This window comes from Marmota monax, unplaced genomic scaffold (assembly GCF_021218885.2).
Source record: "Marmota monax isolate L192 unplaced genomic scaffold, Marmota_monax_Labrador192_F-V1.1 WCK01_AAM20220418_F8-fsc00095, whole genome shotgun sequence".
In the NCBI taxonomy this organism is placed as follows: Eukaryota; Metazoa; Chordata; class Mammalia; order Rodentia; family Sciuridae; genus Marmota; species Marmota monax.
The window spans coordinates 5081075-5104236 of NW_026695244.1; the positions used below are offsets into that span (position 1 = coordinate 5081075).

At 39.8% G+C, this 23162-nt stretch overlaps 1 protein-coding gene and 1 pseudogene across 5 annotated transcripts in view; one reads left to right on the forward strand and one right to left on the reverse strand.

Moving 5' to 3' along the window:
• Cmklr2 (chemerin chemokine-like receptor 2) overlaps positions 1–23162 on the reverse strand; it is a 73136-nt gene that overhangs the window by 18634 nt on the left and 31340 nt on the right. Inside the window, exon 1 of one of the 5 annotated variants that reach the window (XM_058578242.1) lies at positions 12211–12483. The exons of the other annotated variants lie outside the window; for them this stretch is intronic. The gene's annotated coding sequence lies outside the window, so the exon portion shown is untranslated. Of the gene's footprint in view, positions 1–12210; positions 12484–23162 lie in introns of those variants that run through there. 5 annotated transcript variants of the gene reach the window in all.
• LOC124105784 (cytosolic 5'-nucleotidase 3A-like) lies at positions 8534–9395 on the forward strand (annotated as a pseudogene).

A 23162-nucleotide genomic window follows, 5' to 3' on the forward strand; every position in this document is an offset into this window, starting at 1 on the left:
CGTGGTAAAGCTGAAAACATTTTCCTGAACAAATAAATTATACTGCAAGAGTTCTGGCACAAAGTATAGTGACAGTCTATAAAATCCAGATGATTTTGGGGAAAGACATCTGGTAGAAATGTGCATCATCACACTTTTAAATGTAGCTTTAGATGAGGCTCAGCTACAGAGGGAAACATTTTGTTCATCTACCTTGACAAAATGCAACATTCCTTCTGGCAGAATGTTTGGTGAATGCAGAGAGGTTTAATTTAGTTCCATAGTGTTGAATTAGATGAATTTTCATGGACCATTGCAAAAATGTGTACTTACCAGAATCTTAGGGAAACTTTGGCTTTAACCTACTTTGACAGAGAAATATTAAATGCTGCTGACCTTTGCCTATGTAAATTTCCTGTGCAGGGCTCCCCACACACCCTGGGAAAAACTCAAGAATGTATCTCCTGTTAAAACCATAGAAGTCCTTGGAGGAACATGTATTTTGCCTTTTAGTGGATAACAAGAATGAATAGAAAGAATCTATTGACATGTGAGAGAAACTGGCGAAAACCACAGAACCATGATCCAGCAAACATATTTGGTCTGCAACCTATTTTTCAAGGGCTATCTTCTGAAGGAAGAAAGATGTTTTGAAAAGCACATGTGTTTGTGTGTGTGCTGTGATTGGAGTGGATAGGGTATTTGGAATATTGTTCAGTGTTTTCTGCTAACAATCAGAAATAAACTACAAACCACACCCCAGAATGTACTCGAGATGTCTGGCACCAGTACAGTATTCTGCCGCATTTTGAATGAATGATCCCTGCTTAGAAGGTGTTGAGGCACAGCAATATTTTACAAGGGGAGCAAAGTGGGGTTTAATTTGAAACGTGAGATGGTAATACCCTTCCTGCTGTTTGGGAGGTGGTAGGACAGTGACTATCTGATTGTACCCTCCTGCCTCAAGCCCTGGCACAGCCTATCCTTTAGCAGAGAAGCATTTTCTCTATTTGCAGTTCCAATATCATTTACTGCTTAATGCCAGGCATTAAGACAAAGGAAAAAATACTGTTTGCTGTATTATGAAGAATGAAGCTAGGTGTAATGGTGCATGCCTGTAATCCCAGCAGCTCAGGAGGTTGAGACAAGAGGATCACAAGTTTCAAGGGCAGCCTCAGCAACTCAGCAAGGACCTAAGCAACACAGTGAGGCCTTGTCCAAAATAAAAGATAGCCAGGTGCGGTGGTGCATGCCTGTAAATCCAGTGATCTGGGAGGCTAAGGCAAGAGGATCATAAGTTCAAAGCTAGCCTCAGCAATTTAGTGAAGCCTTAAGCAACTTAGTGAGACTCTATCTCAAAATAAAAAGGGCTGGGGATGAGGTTCAGTGGTTAAAGTGCCCCTGGTTGAAATCCCTAGTACAAAACAATAAAAAATAAAAAGGTATTAGGATGTAGCTGAGGGGTAAATCACCTCTGAGTTCAATCCCCAGTACAAAAAAAAAAGAAAGAAAGAAAAAAAGAAATTATTTTGATTTCATTGGAAAAGAGACAACATAAAAGGGAGTGTTCTTGATGATGCAGGCCTTTGATTGTCATGGTTAAGGGTTTGTATTTTATTCCACTGCCAGTTGGAAGTAAATAAAAATATCTGTAGCAGGGAGTGACATGGCTGAATCTGTTTTTGTAACAATCATCTGGTTGTAGTTTGGGAGACAGACTAGAAAAGAACTTGATTAGAAGTAAGGTGATCAGGTAGGTGACAATTTCCACAACTGAAATATAAAAATGGAAGGACTTAATACAGTAAAGAGTTAGAATAGGGATGAGGAATACATATTTGATTATTTCGGATGTTTTTTATTTTTTGTGGTACTGGGGATTGGAACCCAGGGATGCTCCAGCATTGAGCTACATCCCAGCCCTCTTTATTTTATTTATTTATTTATTTATTTATTTATTTATTTTTAGAATAAGCAGTCAACAATTTGCATTCATTTCTTTCTTTTTTAAATTTTTTTTTTTTTTGTAGTTGTGGTTGGACAGCATGCCTTTATTTTATTTGTTTATTTACATGTGGAGCTGAGGATCGAATTCAGTGCCTCACACATGCTAGGCAAGCGCTCTACCACTGAGCTACAGCCCCAGCCCTATATTCATTTCTTTTAAAAAGCAGTATCTTTTGTTCTTTCAAAGACATGGTAAAACAAATAAAATGCTGAAAATATTAATTACTAAAACTTTTAGTTGACATGAGATTAGAAAAACTGGTTAACCAAGAGAGTACAATTATTGTAGCTTGGCCCCAATTCTTTTTATTTTATTTTGAGACATTGTCTCACTAAACTGCCCAGATTGACCTTGAGCTTGTGATCCTCTTGCCCCAGTCTCCTGAGTGGCTGCAATTACAGACATGATCCACCCACCCGGCAGAGGGAGACATATTTGAAAGAAATCGATTTAGTAAATGAATAGAGTCAGGAAGCTTAGCTGAACTGAGTATAACCTCCCTAATAACATTTTTATTGAGCTGGCACTGAAAATCTACCTGGGACAGAAAGCTTGCATTTTAAGTACGCAAATGTTTTATTCCACTTTTAAAGGCAGTGAAATTGAGAGAAAGTTTTTCCTTTATAATAATAATAAAAAAAATACAACTGAATCAAGTGGAAATGAAATGACATCTATTTTCATTATGATGGGATCAGGTTCTCTTCATAAAAGGAAATTGCCAGATGATCTGAATGTCTAACTCCCATGCTTGGACAATTTGAGTAAAAGATGGCAGCACATGCTGGGCACGGTGGTGAATACCTGTAATCCCAGCAACTTGGGAGGCTGAGGCTTGAGAATCCTAAGTTCAAAGCCAGCCTCAGAAAATTACTGAGGCCCTAAGCAACTCAGTGAGACCCTGTCTCTAAATAAAATATAAAAAAGAAGTGGGGATGTGGCTCAGTGGTTAGGCGCCCCTGATTTCGATCCCTATTATTAAAAAAAAAAAAATGGCAGCACATGTTTAGAAATTCATTGTCTACTTATGTACCAGTTGTATGAATGTACCAGCCAGAAATCAGTGTCCCAACAAATCCTCATCCTGCATCTTCCAGCCTGGGGGATCTTGGACAAACTACCTGCTACTCTGAATCCTTACTTTCCTCATTTGTGAAAGAGGAATAGTAATAGAGCCTAACTCAGAGTGTTACTATAATGATCCCAGAAGGATGTCCTCAAAAAGTGATCAGTTTGGTGGCACATCCCTGTAATCCTGGTGGCTCAAGAGGTTGAAGCAGGAGTATTGCAATTTTGAAGCCAATCTCAGCAACTCAGTGAGGTCCTAAGAAACTTAGTGAGACCTGTCTCAAAATAAAAAAAAAATATATGAAAAGGGCTGGGGATGTGGCTCAGTGATTAAAAAATCAGCACATCCCTGGTACAAAAAAAAAAAAAAAAAAAAGGGTGGTCAGCTCAGTGCCTGCCTGATTGTTACCAGTTCAGGAGTCAAAGCAGAAGACAGAGGAGAAGGAAGAAAGTGAGTGGCATTTCTTTGAGTTACTTCCAGGAAAACGATGAGAAGATTTTAAGTAGAGATTTTGAAATATATTTTTGTGGGTTTCATTCACATTTTTAAAAATTTAAAATCTGGATGGAGTTCACACATTTGTTATATGCCTACCATCTGATTTGAGGACCTCTGCATCTATCCCCAAAATGCCACGTTTATCCACCACCATATCTGGCTAAGAGAAGTGAGAAAATAGGATAAGGTAGAACTCTATATTTTTCTCCCCACTTTTCTTTTCTTTCTTTTTTTCTTTTCTTTTTTCTTTTTTTTTTTTTTTGGTGCTGGGGATTGAACCCAGGGCCTTGGGCTTACAAGACAAGCACTTTACCAACTGAGCTATACTCCCAGCTCCTTCTTCCTACTTTTCAAAATGCTATTTATTCACCTTTGACTAAGGAATAAAGTCTACATCTTCATCTCATTTCTCTACAAATTTTATCTAGAGTCTGGGAAAGAATCACAGCCATCAATAATGTAATGTTTCAAAGCCATGGTCATTGTAGAGAGGAGTGTCTCCAAACCAGCATTTCTCTTGGAGAGGGATTTCTATGCATGCAAATAATTTTTTTTTTTAAAGAGAGAGAGAGAGAGAGAGAGAGAGAGAGAGAGAGAGAGAGAGAGAGAATTTTAGTTTTCGGCAGACACAACATCTTTGTTTGTATGTGGTGCTGAGGATAGAACCCGGCTACACGCATGCCAGGCGAGCGCACTACCGCTTGAGCCACATCCCCAGCCCGCAAATTAATTTTTATAAGAAGTCAGCACTGAATTTCAAAACTTTGATGTACTAGACTTCTGTAATTTTATTTTTGTAGGTCATGTGTAGTGAAGATCTGAATTGTTTAATTTCTGTTGTTGGGTATGATCATCCATATGAACAATCCTTTTTCATCTCTCTCTCTTTATAAATATTCTGTTTTAGGTGGACACGATGTCTTTATTTTACATTTATGTGGTGCTGAGGATCGAACCCAGTGCCTTGAGCCACAACCCCAGCCCCCTTTTTCGTCTCTTCTGGGCAATGTTATGTCAATGAAGAATTAATTTTGGAAGCAAGGGTACCTAACAGATTATATAACTTCTCACAAATAGCTACCTCTCATGGTTTTAAAAAAATTAAAAAGGCTCAACAGTGACTACACTTGTCTGAGACTAGAATCTTTAACCATGATCTGAAGTTTTTTCACAAAAATAATGTGCCAGAGAAGGCAGGGGCACGTTGTGGAGGTTTGTGCCACTATATTTCTATTTCATCATTACTTGGCACTAAAGATGTTTTAGTTCTCAATCACATATTGTTAATGACATTTATAGAAATCCAGAGGGAATACTGAATTTAGGGTGGAAACTGAATTGGCAATCTTATATTCTTATTTTAATTTACATCAAGATATTTCCTGTCTTAAATAAAGAGAAGGCTATTCTCCTAAAGGAAAAGGAACAATAGTTAAAGAACCTGCAGAATATATCAAGGTTGAAGTCCCTTCAAAAACAATACTGTGCATCATCCAGGGCAGTAAAAAGTGAACTTGATGAAGGGGGTGGAAAGGAAATTTGTTTTTTTGGCAACAGGAATGCAGCTTCAACATAGCAGTAAAAATATAGGGGGAAGATAAAGGACAATTCTAGAACTTCCTTGCATTCATACATGATTATTCTTGAACATATTTTGGCCTTTTTTTCCCCTAGAACTGAAAGATAAACTAAAGCACAAGTTGTAAAAACATGCCTATTGTTCATAACCAGACAGTTTTGCAGCCAGATTCATTATCGTGATAGGCTTAGGGACATTTATCATAAACATCTTTAATATTTTATGGTAATGAAAACAAATCTAGCCACTGTGGCATTCCATTTACTCATGACTATGCTATATCAGGAGTGTTTTGCTGAATTCTGCAAAACAGACTTTCAGACCAATGGAAAACTGAAGCAGTGCAAAAGGACAGACTCAGGAAAGTGAAGGAAGGGCCTTGATATTGCGACTTGGTTGGAATGGTAGAAGCAACCAGTGAGAAAGACCTAAGACGTTTGATAGCTGTCTTCAGATACTTGAAAAGGTAATACATTTATTCTGGGTGATTCTGATTTCTTTTAAGGCAGGAAACGTTAGTATAGTAGAAAAAATTTGGCTTGGAGAAGCAAGAATTTAGGGGCTGAGGGTGTGGCTCAGGGGAAAAGGCTTGCCTAGCATGTGCACGACCCTGTGTTCAATCCTTAGTACCTAAAGAAACTTTAGAGAAAGAAAGATAACGCAAGACTTTACTTTGTTCAAAACTGAAAGTTAAGGGCCTACCAACCCACCAATAAACCAAACAGAACCCATTGTGCTGGGTAGGCACCATGGAAATACAGACCCAGCCTGAGAGCTGCTGGGCGAGGATATGCTAGAAGGCACTAATGCACACACTAAGGGGGCTTTTAACATCCTCCTCCAAGGGCAAGAATCTATGATAATATCATTTTTGAGTCGTCATTCTGTTTACAGATTAGAAAATTGAAGATTATCAAAATTAAAGTGCTTACAAAAACCATTCAGCTGGTAAATTGGCATGGTTAGAATTCTTATCCAAACTGGTAAATGCCTGTGTTCTTAACCACTAGGCATCTGAGACATGAGAATCCTTCTTCAAGGGTGCTTAAGCAGTAGAGTTTCTGAGAATGATGCTGGATTTAGAAAACAAATATACTTTCCTTTTCTAGAACTGCACCTGTGACTGAATGAAGAAACAAAACAAAACACAACTCTTCAGTGCAAATGAGAATGACTAGCAGGAGGAAGCTCAGGATGATACAAGGAACAGAAACTGACTGGTTCTTCTTAGATTCTTTTTCATTACTCCCTACTTCCCACCTCTACCTCCAGGCCCAGTGGAGCTAGCTTAAAAAACAGTTTTCAACTTGACCCTCCTCTCACAACTCTCTGTTAGTACTGTGTCAGAGGTCCTGAATTATCCAGGATCTGTTCTATTCCTGGAGCTGCTTCTGACTCTGTTGTGAAAGTCATTGAAAATGACTTTAGAAAAACCAAATTTCTAGGCCAGGAACCTAACCCAATTCCCTTCCAGCCCATGGCAACTGGATTCTGAGGAATAAGTGAAGATATTCAGGCAACTGCGCGTTACTACTACTCCTCAGAGGGTTAAATTCCAAATGCCCTTTGGTTCTCTTTTAGTAACCCAAATCTCATATGAACCCATTGGACTGTACTTGCCTAAGGACTTGTCCTTTCCTCTGGGACCCCAATGAGATTTCTTCTTGGTGTCTCCCTTCCCAACTGGAAATTGAACTCAGGTACACTTTGCCACTGACCTAAGTCCCTGGGCCTTTTTATTTTTTAATTTAAGACAGGGTCTCACTAAGCTGCCTCTAACTTGTGATCTTCCTGCCTCATCTTCCTAAATCCTTGGGATTATAGGCGTGTGCCACCACCATTACCAGTTCTCCTTAGCTTTCTAATGTCAAGGGTAGTTTCAAGTGTTGCATATCCATCTGGGTTAATACTTGAGACACATGACATAATAAGAGAGAAGAAAATCAAAGAGAGGAAAAACTTTTAACTGTTTCTTGTTCTGATCAAAGCCCACTAATCAAAACCCACTGTGGGGGTCAGAGGAATCCATTTTGTCCTCTACCCAACAAAGTCCTCCAGTTTCATTACCAGAACAGCACCCTCTGGAGAGTAGTATGACCCAATATCACATCTCAAGTTTCCACCAACATTCTTCAGACTCAGATTCTTACTAAAACAAATCAAAACTAGTTTATCTCAGCACACTATTCTGGACAAAGGCCTGTGATCAATCTCTAAACATCTGCAATTCTCTCTCTCTACACATTCAGGGACTTGCTTACAATTAACCCAGCCAAGAGAATACTTTCCATGTTTGTTTTCCCCTTGGGTCCTCCCAAAAGTTCAGACTGTCTAACCAGGGCAGACTGGGATGAGACAAGAGAGGTTGGGTAGTTAAGTGCAGTGTATTCAAACTGCTCTACCTTAGTTCTAACTTGCCATGATACTTGAACCCACAGAAATCCATGAATATTAAGTAATCTAGTGTGTTGAAAAAGCACTGAACTATAGGACTCGGTTCTGAATGTCACTAGCTGTGTAACTTGGATAACTCACCTTCCCACTTTGAGAACCAGGTGGCTAATAAAAAAAAAACATGTAAAAGACATCAAGTTTCAAACTTTTTTTTGGTGGGGGTGGGGTGGTACTACTCTACAATTGAGCTACATCATCAACCCTTTTTACTTTGTGATAGGTCTCACTAAATTGCCAGATTAGCCTTGAAGTTGTGAGATTTCCCTCCCTCCCTCCCTCCCTCCCTCCCTCCCTCCCTTCCTTCCTTCTTTCCTTCCTTCCTTCCTTCCTTCCTTCCCTCCCTCCCTCCATTGCTGAGGCTGGCCTTGAACTTAAAATCCTTCTGCCTCAGCCTCCCAAGTTGCTGGAATTACATAAGTGTGCCACTATGCCCGTTTTTTTTTCCCCCCTTCTCAATGCCGGGGTTTGAACCCAGGGTTGTACATATGCCAAGCAAGCACCCTACCTCTGAACTATGCCCCCAGCCCTAGTTCTAAATTTTTAGATTCTGTCCTTAGGCTTACCTAAGCTAACTGAGAAACTCAAAGATGACAAGAAAATGTATCCCAGCTCTTTTACTACTTTCTATGCCTCTAAGTAGCACCAGTCCAATATTTTGCACTGAGTAGACATTCAGAAAATGTCTTCAAACTCCAAAGTACATGCATGGATCACATGCTCTGGAGGCTTGCAGCCACAAATAGTGTCCTCTTGTTTTCTGACCAGGAGGCATAAGACAGCCTTGTTAATAGGACAGTCATAGTGAGGACAGCATAGTAGCAAGCACCAGCATGTACATTCTAGGTATGTTTGGGGGTGGTGCTGGTCTAATACATATATATTTTAAAGAGAAAGATGGGCAAGAAAAAAATGATGGAGATGAATATTGGATAACCAAGAAGTGAATAATCAAAATTCTACTATACATGTGAAAATGGTGCCAAAATTTCAGAAAAGTTCAGATTGCAAGAAAAACCAACAAGAGTAGAAGAAATCATCTATGATCTTATCAGAGGAGAAGCTGCCAAACTTTAAACAGTGGACTTTGAGAGGATATAAAAGAAAAAAGATGCATAACATGTTATAATATCATTGACAACTGTAAGCCAATTACAGATGAGTGTTGAAATGGTTATTACCAGTAAAGAAACAACAACATGTTTTTGAAGTTGATTGTATGCTTACTGTAGAAAAGAAGAATGCTTGGGTGTTAGAATGGTACACTAAATCACATAGTTTTCATGTTGAACAAGCTATACCAAAAAGCTGAACTTTATAAATTACAGAAAAATCTGATGTTTTACTCAAAGAAGAGTATGATAATTTCTAGGATAAGCTCCAAAAACATAAAGTGTGCACATTTTTGGCTGGTATTGGTGATTTACTAGAGGAAGTTATGCATTGAGTTTCTATTTATCATCCAGATGTTAAAGTAGTGTACAATTTCACAAATTTTGATGAAAATGGGGTACTCAGTGGATTTGAAGGAGAACTAATTTGTATATTTAACTAACATAATGGTGTCTTGAAGAATATAGAATATCTCAGCCAACTAAACAACAATAATAACATAATTCTACTGAGAGACTTGTAAAGGGACTTAAGGATGCAGATAGAATAGTCAATGTTGAATACATTTTGAAAATTAGATGTCTAAATTACAGTGTGGATGAGCTTTTAGAAAAGCACAGATACTCTAATATAGTTTTAGTAAAAAAATAAATGAATCATCGGAGGTCACTGATTCTATTCTGCAGAAAATTCTATAAACAAGCATTCTTCAAAAAGACCTCTCTCGTGTATACAACTGACGTAAGAACTGCCCATCTGCTCATCTTGCAGAAGAACTCTTATTTATAATATATCCTTGCTCTTGAAGTCTTCCCTTTATGTAACTTAATATTCTCAGAAATGTTGAATCCATCAACTGGCAGCTCCTTTTCATCACCTGTCTCAATACACTCCTCACTATATTTTAAAACAGATTTTTAAAAACCTTAATACCAAAATCAGAAAAATAACTCCCTATTTTTCCAAATTCAATTTTGTAATTTAATGTTATCATGCAGTTTGGGAGGAGTCTTTTTACACAGGAAAAGTTTGAATAAGTTTGAGAAGTTTCATGAAATGGTAAAATAATGTGCACAATTTTAAGTATTACCATTTTTTGTAATTTGGGTGAATTATTCTGATGGTATCAACATCTCTGAAAATGGAGTCATATTTGGTTATTTTGTCTGGAGTAAATCAATACTCACTAGAAAACACTGGTACTTAGTATCTGCAAAAACTCTGAGTATGGGGGCTGGGACTGTGGCTCAGGAGTAGAGTGCTCACCTACCACGTGCAAGGCCTGGGTTTGATCCTCAGCACCACATAAAAATAAATAAATTAATTAAATAAAGGTATTGTGTTCAACCACAACTAAAAAAAAAATATCAATAAAAAAACTGACTAATCATTATGAAATGTTCCAAATGTATGTGTGTACATACACATATATACACATGTGTGTAATATGTTTGTATTTATATATTATTTATATATACTATGTACATATTTACATACACATGTTTGTGTAATATATGTGTATGTATGTATATACTTAAAGTATTGGTGATTAATGAAATGCCTATATTAAAGCACTGATAATAAACATGAAATGCAAAGCCTTCTTTTGAAATGTCCTTAAATAAGGTTTTTCTAAATTTTGGCACATTTGGAACAAGAATAGGGACCAAAATTCAAAACAAAAAGCTTACACATTTGAAAAACATTTTTCAAATGAAAATGAAACCTCCCAAACAAAAATATATACTCTTTCCCTTATTCCTACCACAGAAGGGGAAAAAAATCTGAAATTGGTTGTCTTTCTGTTTCATTTAAGCATGGCAAAGTCTTGTTATCCCCCCCTTCTTTTTTCTTTTCTTTTTCCAAGAAATATTCGCTTCAAGTATTTCAGGTTGTGAGTGTAGCTGACTTACGTAATTATCGAGCCCTCAGGGATTTCTTCCCATCTAAAGATACAAGTAACACCCTTATGAGTCACATTTCATAAAATGTAACATCTGTGAGAGAAAGTTATAAACACTGCAATGCCCAACAGCTGTCCAATTTTAGAAGAAACAGAACTTTCACTTCCCAACAAGTTCTTCATATTTCAGTTTGCATAATTAGAAAGAAGAGAAAATACATACTTGGACATATAGTCCACATCCTTGTTCTTTTCTCCTCTTCTTTGTCCTTGAGAAAGAGGAAGGGAGTGAAGAAGGAAAAGATCCTCTTTCAATTGTAAAATATTGGTCTGTTCTAAGCTTATTTTATATTATGGCATCTTTTCCATTTACTTATTATTTAACCAGTGGTGGACTGAGAGGGCGAGAAACACTTCTGAGACCCTGACCATATATAAATACACACACACACAAGTGTGTGTGTGTGTGTATACATATATCAAAATACATTTTTTTTGGTAGTACTGGGGATTGAATGCAGGGGTACTACATCCTTAACCCTTTTATTTTTTATTTTAAGACAGTTGTCCAGTCTGGCCTCCAATTTATGATCCTCCTGCTTCAGCCCCCAGAGTTACTGGGATCACAGGACTGTACCACTGCAAGCAGTGACCATATTGTTTTATAAATTGTTTCTGGACACAAATGGCATACAGCAGTAATTATGTAATGAACAATTTTAAATTTCTTTCTTTCATATTTGATATTAATTTTGTTCTAGAAATAAAGGTCTAATATTTGAGGAAAGTAAAAGTAATTTTTTTTTCTTTTTGGTACTGGGGATTGGACCCAGGGGCATTCAACCACTGAGCCACATCCCGAGTCCTTTTTATATTTTATTTACAGACAAGGTCTTGCTAAATTGCTGAGGCTAGCTTTGAACTCCTGATCCTCCTGCCTCAGTCTCCCAAGCCCCTGGGATTACAGGCCTGCGTCCAGCCTAAGTGATTTTTTAAAGTTAAGTATGTTGGTTCATAGAAAGGATGGGCATAGGAATATGTCAACACTCTCCTTACAGTTCCAATATTTTAGGTAACTCAAAAGTAAAAAAAACGTCACCAGGCACTCAAGTTCAAGAAACTAGTCAGAAAATATCTTAGCACCTATACCAGTAATATAATGTACCTTCACTGAAGTATAACGCAAGTGATTTATTTCCTGACCAGGAATTTGCAAGGAACTCCGAGTTCAATAACAAACCACTTGATACAATAAAATTTATTTTTGAAGATTCTACTTTTAGTATAGTTTCCTATATTATTTCTGTTCATCATACATTTATCTCTGACAAGGAGAAATCGAACAAACCATCTTAAGCCCAAAGAATAATTCCCTGCAACTAGACTGAATAACTCTTGAGTGTTTATTCAAAGCAAAAAACAATAACAAGCTAAGTTCACACTTAAATTCACTGGAGAATACTCATATTAGTAGTAGTCATAGGTATCTTGAGTTGAAGTCATTTTTATTTTGTTTATATTCAAGATAAAGTTTGGAAGAATCTGAAGAGAAAACTATGACTACTATTCAATTATTTCTTTTTTAAAAAACGTAATTCTATCATACTAACCTGGAAAATGGGACTGAGAGGCAGTGTCCGGGAGGTTCTGCTGAATTACCTGTTTTTCATTTCAGAATTCTCTTATTGAGCAACACCAGCATTGAACTCTATGTCAGTACAAAGCAAATCATCTTCTCCAACAGGTTTTCCTGGCTGATAATGTGCTTATGCAGCAATTACAGGTCCTGAATTATTTCCCTAAGATGGATTTGGTAAGCCTACATTAAAGAAGGCTGTAATATTGGGTAATGGCTTATTCAAGCCTGCCATTAGCAGTCAGAGAATGGAAATTCTCCCTTTACCAACCCATTTCTAGACTTTAATCTCTTTTGAAAATACATGTTTCAGAGAGGAGAGAGATCAGGGGACCATGCTTTGATAAAGCCCAACGAGATGTGCAGTTTTTTAGGGGCCTACGCGCCACCTCCTCCTCCTATGGAGGGCTCCCCTCGCCCAGGTCTGGGGTGCCGCATCCAGCTCACCTTGTTAGAACCCTGCGCTCTGCCGTACCTTGGCCCGTGCTGCACATGCGCCCACGGAAGCCGCAGACGGCACCCTGCCCCACCCCACCGCTGCGCACGGCCCAATGCGCCAAGTTCCATGGCGCCATGTCACCTAGTCCCATCACGTCCTGTGCCATCGCTGCTGCTGCCAAAACTCACCCCCACATTGGTTCTTTCCAGCTACTAAGCCCATCTCCTTTCCCCTACCTCACGGGCCCCTTTCTAGGCACCACTTTGTCCTCGCTGCCCAAAGTCAAACGCACATGTCCAGCGCTAATTTGCATAAATTATAAATCATGTCCACGGCCTACTGAGCGCACCAACCCCCACCTCAGGGGGAGGGCTTGACCGGAGAGTGACTTGAACTCCAAAGGCCCATGATTCAGCTTCATGCAGCCATAAATATCCAAGACTTCCGGGTTGGTGAACAGGTCCTGCGGTGGTGGTGGCGCCAGGCAGGCCGAGGGCCGCGCGCCACCTCCACTATCTTATCGTGAACATCTCTTCCCGTTGTGGTCCTGAGTTGTGTTCTGTGTGGCAAACCAGTCATCTTGTAAGTAAACTGTCTTCCTGATTACTCCCAGCTTTACTAGTCAGCCACGGAAGCCGTGGAGAGGCCCTGGTTCACAGCCGGACATAGCGAGGTGCCAGGGCGCGTAGGCCCAGCGACTTGGAAGGTCCAGGCCAGACTCCACAACTTGGTGAGACCCGGTCTCCAGATAAACATTTTCAATAGCCTGGGAGGGTAGCTCAGAGGTAGAGCACCCCTGGGTTCAATCCCTTAGTACCATACCAATAAATAAGTAAATAAATAAAACAATAATTATGATCAAATTGAAAAACGATGATAACGATACAAAGTAAATAATAACCTTGGCCGGCAGCGGAAGTGGGGCAATAGGATGGTCAGTCTTGTGGGACTGAACCCTAATTTAAAGTTAGCCAGGCGAGGGGGCTTACCTGAGCCTGGAATCGCAGGGGCTTAGGAGACCGAGGCTGGAGGATCGCAAGTTCAAAGCCAGCCTCAGCAATTTATCAAGGCCCTAAGCAACTCAAGGAGACTCTGTCCCTAAATAAAAATCCAGAAAGGAGCTGAAGATGTGACTCAGGGGTTAAGAGCCCACGAGTTCACTCCCCATTACCAAAAAAAAAAAAAAAAAAAAAAATCGCCTATTTAAATAGTATATTTAAGCGGCCTAGAATAGTGCCACAGTAAGAGTTCGATAAATGTGATTTTGTATTCATCTGGCCTTACTCAATTCGTTCATTGGGTGGATTGTGAAATAATCCACATGTCTAACTTATAATTTTGTTGAAAGGTAGCAAATTCTTGGGCTTTCAGCTAATTTAATGATCAATGACTTTGATCAGAGCGCTTATTTGATGATAATATTTGTGGTTAGTTTTGGTAACATTTGGATCTATGTTTAACCTTAAGACAAAAACAACAAGATAATGTTTTCCTGCTGTTACAGTAAAGCTACACTGGGCTCATTCCTTTTTTTACCAAAGGAGGACATTCTGATCCTGTGATAATGTTCTAGTAAAGCAGTTTATTTATTTTGTATCAAATGATTCCGTAGATGAGTTCTTTTCTTGTGACAAATATCAGTACAACATAGCCAAGCTTGCTATGGTCTCCCTGACCCTCTGCAGTCCAGCTGGCTTGAGAACTGATCAATTATCTGCCTCAGCAAGAAAGAAATGCTGTCTGGGGCCTTGCGTAAATTTTGATAAATACGTTATTCACTGGTTGCCTGAGAAGAATGTAAAAGGAAACAAATGGTCATTCTGTAGGAAATCACTGAAAATCATCTGAACAATTTGAGCAGATTCCACTTATAACAGCTAGAAAACTCTCCTTTAAAAAATTCAAATTTATTAAGTCTGAAAGTTATGAGTGTGAATAATTTCGTAAATTTTCTAGTGAAAATTAAAATGGCAAGATATTTTCTATAATTATTTTCTTCCCTCCCTCTGTTTTGCGAGAAATAATACATTTCCGAGGAAATATGAAAACACCATTTTAAATGCTCTTTGGTATATTGTAATCCTTCCTACAAGACAAGCAGTTTTAAGTGTGCACTGACTGATTCATTCCTCCCCGAAAACAAAAGGCAAAGGAGGGAGACGCTCCATGTTTAGATGTGAAATAGCTTCGAAGAGCAAGGCATCCCTCCTGGTCAAGAAATAGAGAACTTATCTAGGTCTTCTGAAATTTTCCTGACTTCTACATTAGTGAAGATAAGAAACTATAATTAAGTATTCATTTGTGTACATGTATATGTATGTTAATAATGATTACATTTTGAATACAGTTAATGAAATGAAAGCTCATGTTGGACAGAATGACTAATGGAAAGGTCATGTGTAATGTTAAAAATATGATTGGGTGATTAAAAAGAGTAATACATATATATATATATATATATATATATATATATATATATATATACATATATATATATATATATAATTTAGCATCTTCCATAAGTTAACCATACAACCTATTTGACTAAATTTCTATATCCTGAACTTGCTGGTGGTATTAAGATCAAGGATAAAAATGCCAGTTTTTCTAAAGGGTAAGTTGTATTTTTAGATGTTATTCCCTGACCTACACCAACCTATGTTCCAGTCTAAATCAGGGTCCTGCTCTAAACTCTTCACTAATATATTTGAATGCATATTTGATGAATGTCTGTCTCCTCTGCCAGTCAGTGATTTTTGCCCTTCTTTGTAACCCTAGAACCAGCACAGTGCCTGTAAAATAGTAGTGCTCAATAATATGTACAGATTGATTGAAAGACTACTCGGTGGATTTTTTAAAAAAAGATTTATGGCCCTGAGCATCTGGCCAACATTTATTTTTGTCTGAGAGGCATACGTGGATTAAGAAGGGCATTGAAGTTTGTGTGTGTGTATGTGTATATATCCTTTGCAGTACTGAGGATTGAACCCAAGGCTAGGCAAGTACTGTACCACTGAGCTACATTACAGTCTTTATTTATTTGTTGACAAGATCTCCCTAATTTTTCCAAGCTGGCCTTGACTTGGAATTCTCCTGAGTAGCTGGGATTACAGGCTTGTGCCACCATGCAGGCTGAAGTCATTAAATATCATTAAATCAATTAGTTTCTGAGTTCATTTCCTCTTTTTTATAAAAGGGGTTAAAAGTATGTTGAGTACTTAGGAAAGTTAGCCTCACTCATGAGAGATAGGTTAAATATTTTTTTAAATATTGTTTAGTTGTCAGTGGATGTTTATTTTACTTATTTATATGTGGTGCTGAGAATCGAACCCAGTGCCTCACATATGCTAGGCAAGCACTCTACCCTGAGCCACAAACCCAGCCCACCTCCTGAGAGATAAATTAGATCTTTTCAGCCATTTTTAGACCAGGACCACCTCATCTTCCCATCCCCCATGGTACTAGGGATTGAATAGGACCACTCTACCACTGAGCTACATTCCAGACCCTTTTTGTTTCTTTCTTTTGAGACAGAGTCTCACTAAATTTCTTAGCACCTAGCTAAATTGCTGAGGCCAGTCTCAAACTTGCAATCCTCCTGCCTCAGCCTCCCAGAGTGCTGGGATTACAGGCATGTACCACTGTATCCAGCTCTTCTTTATTTTTATTTTGAGACAAGGTCTTGCTAACTTGCCCAAGCTGACCTCTAACTGTGATACTCCTGCCTCAGTCTTCTGAATCACTGGATGACAGATGTGTGCCATCCCACCCAGCAAACTAAGAGTTTCAATCGACAGTAAGTCCCATTTCCAGAGAAAGATAGTTAGATTTTCCCCCAAATTATTATCAAAAGCAAACAAGTCCCAGATGTGGCTCAGTGGTAGGATACTTGCCTAGTATGTACAAAGTCCTAGGTTCTACCCTTGGTATGCAAAAATAAATTTTAAAAGAGTAAACAAGTCGGGTGCTTTGGTGCATGCCTGTAATTCTAACAGCCCGAGAGGCTGAGGCAGGAGGACTGCAAATTCCAAGCCAGTTACAGCAATTTAGTGAGGCTCTAAGCAAATTAGCAAGACCCCTGTCTCAAAATAAAATATAAAAAGGGCTGGGGGTGTGGATCAGTGGTTATGCACCTCTGGGTTCAATCCCTGGTACCCCACCCAAAACAAACGAACAAACAAGTTCACTATAAACTCTTATTGTTGTCCAATCATGAGTTGCTTATAATTAAAACCAGTTTACTTAACTGTATTCAAAAGGAAGAAGTAACAACCATGCCTAATTACATAAGTTGCATTTAACACATTAGGTAATACCTAACATTTCCTGAATACTTGTTAAATACAGTGCAATGCTAAGCAACTTCGCATGCATTTCCACAGTTAATTCCCACAATACTGTGAGGTACTATTATTATTTCTAAGAGGCTACGAGGTTGGACAACTGGAAAAGTGGCAAAGCCCAGGGTATATGTGCCTCCAGGGCCTGCCTTTCATCCCTTCGCTTGGTCTCTGTGATAATCACCTATTACAGTGCTATCTACATTAGTGAACTGTGAGAGGCTCATGGACAAGGACTACATTCTACTCATCCTTGTACCTCACACTGGAGCAGAGCACCAGAGACTAACAGGTGCCCAGTCAGTGCTGAGTGGATGAAGCAGCACGTGCTTTCCCAGTCATCAAAAGTATATTATGGGCTGGCAGGGGCAGCACACCAAGGGGCTGAGGCAAGAGGATCCCAAGTTCAAGGACAGTCTCAGCAACTTGGACCCTGTTCAAAATAAAATTTTAAAAGGGCATGGGGATATACCTCAGTTATAAAATACCTGCCTAACATGTATGAGGGGCTGGGTTAAATCCTCTGTACTACAGAGAGAGAGAGAGAGAGAGAGAGAGAGAGAGAGAGAGAGAGAGAAGGGGGGATAGTGAAAAATGTTAAGTCCTATGTAAGTATATTTTTTGTTGTAACCTGAAAATTTTTTTAGTTGACTGTAAGTACAAATGGAATAGCACTTGTGGTTTTAACTTGGGATTCATTAGTGTATATAGGTTGGTACATTGGTCACTGTGATTGCCCAGTAAAAATATCAAAACTGAGATGAGTTCTCTAGGAAGGTGGTTATTTCTGGTATCTGAGGGAGATGGATTCTAGGACTACTTGGATATCGAAATCTCTGGATGTGCAAGTCCCTGATATAAAATGGCGCCTGCAGGCACTCAATAGCCCTCCTGCTATCAGTGCTCAAGAGGGCAGTACCTGAAGGGGAAGTGAAGAAGAACCTAAGAGAACTGCAAAGTTGTCAGCTACAAGGGTGAAAATGAAGCCAAAAATGGCAGCAAGAAAAGATAAATCTTCAAACAGCAAAGTGCAAGCAGAAGGGAAAAGGGTGGCAAAGGCAAATAGGCTGAAATGACAAACCAAGGAACTGGAAAATTACCTGCAGAAAATGGAGAAACTGAAAACGAGGGGAGTCTGGCTTCTGATAAAGCAATGGAAGCTAAGTCTGATTAAAACTATATACTCCTGTCCCTGTTTTCCTTTTGGTACAGTCCAGAGGAATATTTGTAAATACAAAACAAGCAGCTTTGAAAACTGTTTTGTTTATTTGTTTACTTTGTGCTGGGATTGAACCCAGAGGTGCACTGAGCCACATCTCTAACCCTTTATTATTATCATTATTTATTTATTTATTTATTTTGGAGACAGGGTCTTTCTAAGTCTAGTAATCTTTTTAAGACTGAAAAATTCCCACCTCATCTCATTTTTTGAAGTACAAGTACTTTTCTTTTGAAGATGAAATCATTTCTTGGTTACAGTTTTTTGTTGTTTGTTTAAAATCAGAAAATATGTGACACTGAGTTCTGGAGGCTGTGACTGTCTTCTCAACCTCCTCTCAGTTCCTCAACATGCGCAATTTACATATGTGCCTTATACAGCCATCTCCTGGATACCACCTCCCTATGGAATAAGTAGTTACAACCTTCTTAATTCTCCTCACTAACCCCAAGACCCCACAGGCAGTGCAGATATGCCACAGTGAGCACCTGTGAGTCATAGTGTGCCACAGTGAACACTTGTGAGTCATAGTGACGCCTCCACAGAACTCATGCCTGCTTGCTCTAAACCCATTGATTAGAACTCCCTATGGGAGCCAAATGTGGTAGCCATACCTATAATTCTTTGCCTAGGGAGGTAGAGGCAGGAAGATTGCAAGTTTGAGGCCAGCCTCAGCAAATTAGCAAGACTCTGTCTCAAAAAATAAAAAGGACTGGGATGTGGCTCAGTGGTGAAGCACTCCTGGGCTCAATCTCTAACACCAAAACCAAAAAAAACCCAAAACAACAACAACAAAAAAACAACATAGGTAACCTGCTTGAGTTATTCCTGGGCCCTAACAATCTTTGGGTCCCTCATGCTGTCTTTCTTGCTCCTCACCCACTGGTGGAGCATGTGTATTCTACCAGTCTCCCCTTGTTGGCTCTGCGAGGCTAGCTCCCCTCACTGGCCTCTTCTCTCTGGGATCTGTAATTAATACAGTGCTCCTATTATTTCATATGCACTGTTGTGCTGCCTCCTTTGTGTCTCACCTGACCAGTCCCCCTGACACAGTGTCCTCTGGGTCAAGGCTGTCTTAGAGAGGTGATGTCTTTATAGGAATAAACTGGACAAAAGACACACCAGAGCCTCAAAGATATCTGCCAGTACCTATGGACCCAAACTTATATGTCCGCTTAAGAATTTCGATTTTAAGATGGTGGGTGATATGCATTTAATCTAAACCTTACTTCGTCTTTTTAATTTTGATCTTTTCCTGGATGAGCAATATGCAGCAGTTCGCACTCTTGAGATGCTTGGCAGGGCAAGGAGCCAGCGCTCTCAATCAGCCCTGTGATCACAAGGGGAAACAATCAATACTCTGCAGTGCGCTGCGTTGCTAGGCTACGATGCTCTGCAGGCGAGGTGTAATTCAATCTGTTTTCAACATGAGATATTTTCAGCTTACAATAGGTTTATCTGGATGTAACCCCATCATAATTTGAGGAACATCTTTACAAAGAAGCTTCCTCTGTGAAGGACACCTGGTCACAGTTTGGACATTCAGACATTAGGTCAATCTAAAGAAATATTGTGTGAAGCACTGTAACACCCATGACCACCTTCCTGGATCCCTGGTAGGGGCAAAGCTAGGTCTTATTCTCTCACTTTCAGAACCAAATCAGAGGGAGATAAAATGGCTTAGCCATCAGGGTATGTGGTTATGGCCATGAGGGGCACAACAAAATACCCTGACCTTCTCTGTGGCTCTCCCAGGAGTCCTAACTGTGCTGGGAAGCAGCTCTGAGTGCTGAAGTTCTGTCAATCAAACACTTGCCCTGCACCTCCACCCTGTTGCCTGCTGCGCCCACCCTAAAGAGTTACTGTTGCCAGTTTCAGCGCCAAGTCCTCCCAAAGAGAGCAAAGTGACCCACACCTCTGGCCTAACTAACAAGGAGAACGTACCACCCAGGCATGATTGACAAGACAGGACTTTTAAAAACAGAGTGTCCTCTTCCATCTTTCGCCAGAAGGAGGACCCTTGAGCCTGGATCAGCTTGCAAGGTTATTACCTCCACCCAAAGGGAGGTTGAGGACTGAAAGTGTGCAGGAAATTAATTCCCATATCAAGGGAACCACTGAGCCAGGAAGTCATAGCAGGAGTATGTGTTCTAACCTAGATAAGAATGATCTCAAAACAGCAAACCAGTGGCACCAGCAAAGGGGAGATAAGGCTGAAGCCCGCAGTCTCCATTTGGGGCCTTTGCTTTGCTTCTATAGTTCTTTGTCCCTCTAAATTCAGTGAGTACACTCTAGAGAGGGCAGCAGCTGACTACAAATGGGGCCAGTGGCAGCTGAAAATGGAGGTTTCTGCTCACACAGGAGCTGCTTGGTATTACCACGAGCATGACAGGCAATCATCCAGTGAGACAGGGAAAATGTATTTTAGCTGCCTAGACCATTCTAAAGATTTTACTCAAAAGGAAATAAAAGGGTGGAAGAAGAAGCCATTGCCTAGGGACGCCAGTTCCACTGTTGCTCCCCACTCCCCATTTCCTCCTTCTGACCAGAAACAGAATATAAGAACCATAGCCTCAAGTGGCTAAAAGCCTAAAACAAGACAGGAAGGAAAAAGGAAAAAAAAAAAAGAGGGGTGTGGGGAGGACAATGTTGGTCAGGTAACCTCAAAACCAAATTTGAAGAAATTTATATTTATAAAACAAAAGTGTATAAAATGGCAGTTCAGAGCCACAATCCTTCGATTAATGTGTCGTGAACATTTTAAATTACTTGCATCCCCACATTGTTTTTAATAGAATTGTTTCCTAAAGAAAACCTCTGCTTGCTCTTGGCTCGCCTGTCACAGCTGTGTGTGCTCCGTTACATCTTTGGTCATGCGAATCCTGTTTCCCTAATACACATTAGCACGCTGTGGACAACTGAAAATTTGAACCTGTATGATATTAAATTCTGAATTAATAGCTGATCAACATTTGAAGATATTGATAATCAATATCCCAATCTTAAGGAAAATATGCCTTCAACTTTTAGGCAAGGAAAATAACAGGGAACTATTTAGAAAAGAATCACGACTGCATGACTGCTTAATATTCAGTGTGGTATGTTAAAAATTGTGGACAAATTGAAATTCATGTGTACTGATCCCCAGCACAACCGTAACACCCCAACTATACAAGAAAACAAGAACAAGAAGAAGGTGAGAACATGAAGAAGCTGTTGCCCAAGAGGACTCCGGGTGGGCATGTAAAACCAGGCAGCCGCTGTGAAAAACAACGTGGAGGGCCCTCAACACAAAGAACCAGCGAGATCAGGACAAATACCTCCCGCTCCTATTCCTAAAAGATGGAAAGTAGACAGAATCAGAGATGCAGAAAAAAGGGCTAGGGTTGTGGCTTAGAGGCAGATCACTCCTCAGCACCACATAAACTAAGTAAATAAAGGCATTGTGTCCATCTATAACTAAAGAAATATTTTTTAAAGAAAGTGGAGGGAGGGCAGGAGAATCCGGGTTGACTAGTTATAAAGGTCAAATTTGTAAGATGGAAACGTTCTGGGGACTGATTGCACAGCAATGTAAATTTGCTTAATTCTACTGAACTGTGCATTTAAAAACGGTTAATATGGTTGCCAGGTGCAGTGGCACACGCCTGCAATCCCAGCAACTCAGGAGGCTGAGGCAAGAGGATCACAAGTTTGAGGCAAGCAGGAGCAATTTAGTGAGATCCTGTCAACTAAAAAGAAATAAACAGGGCTGGGAATGTAGCTCAGTGGTAAAATGACCCTAGATACTTTAAAAAAAAAAAAAAGGTTAATATGGTAACTATAAAGTGGTTTTTTTTTTTTCTCCTTTTCTTTCTTTTAAATTTTTGTTTGTTTGTTTTTGGTGGTGCTGGGGATTGAACTCAGGGCCTATCACATGCTACACTGAACCACAACCCCAGCACTAAGGGTTATTTACTACAATTTTTAAAAACATGAAAAAAAATTAGGGACCGAGAACATTCCTAGATTTATACTGCTTGCTTACTTTGCTTTGCCCATTCATTCCCTAGAAAACCACAGTCAAATCTCCCACCCACTGTTTCCTTCTGCTGCCGGCTCACTACCGCACTTCACTGAGTGGCCTGTGTGGTGCCGTGCCTCCTGTGTCTTGGGGACCCTGCATATAATGAAACACTTTCTTCTTCCTGGCAATTGTTTTTGCGTATGTGTCCTACCATACCTGGTCAGATCAATCCCAGGGGATGTGATCAGAACAGCTCTGAGCAGCAAGCACAGAGACGATGATCCTCCAGTGGTGCTGGGCTTAGTAAGCCTCCACTGATACTGGCCACTACCTGAGAGGGCACTCCTGGTGTGCTGCTCTTGTTGCTTGTTTTTTTTTTTCTTTTTTTTTTTTTTTTGTCGGGTACTGCCCTGCTTTCCCAGCCTTCAACTGGGGAGCTGGAAGAGCTGAGCCCTCCGTTAGCTATAGAGTGGCAGGCTCCATATGGGACATGGCACAGTCCCAGCTGCATAGAGTGCTGTGTATGGGACCAGGCACAAGTCCCATTTGTGTAGAGCCCTCCTGCAGTGTGACGCTCCATCACACGGTGCACATGGTGTCACAAAGTGTTTTAACACAAGAGTAATGGGGTACACAGTACCCACCCAGAGTTACAAGATGAGAAGACAGGGGCATAGAGTAGGAGGAGACAGGGACATAAGGTTCCCCAAAGAGTTCCAAGACAGAAGAGTGGTGAGTAAAACCTAGGTATCAATTCTAAAGGGTAATTGATAACGAAATGTCAAAAATTGCAGGAAGAACAAAGAAATGGGAGAGTAAATCAACCAGAAGCTGTTAATCTTTCAAAAGGGGTAGGCGGCGGGTGGGTGTGGAAAGCACACAAAGTCAGTGTAAAAAGTTTTTTCTACCATGTAACCTAAAA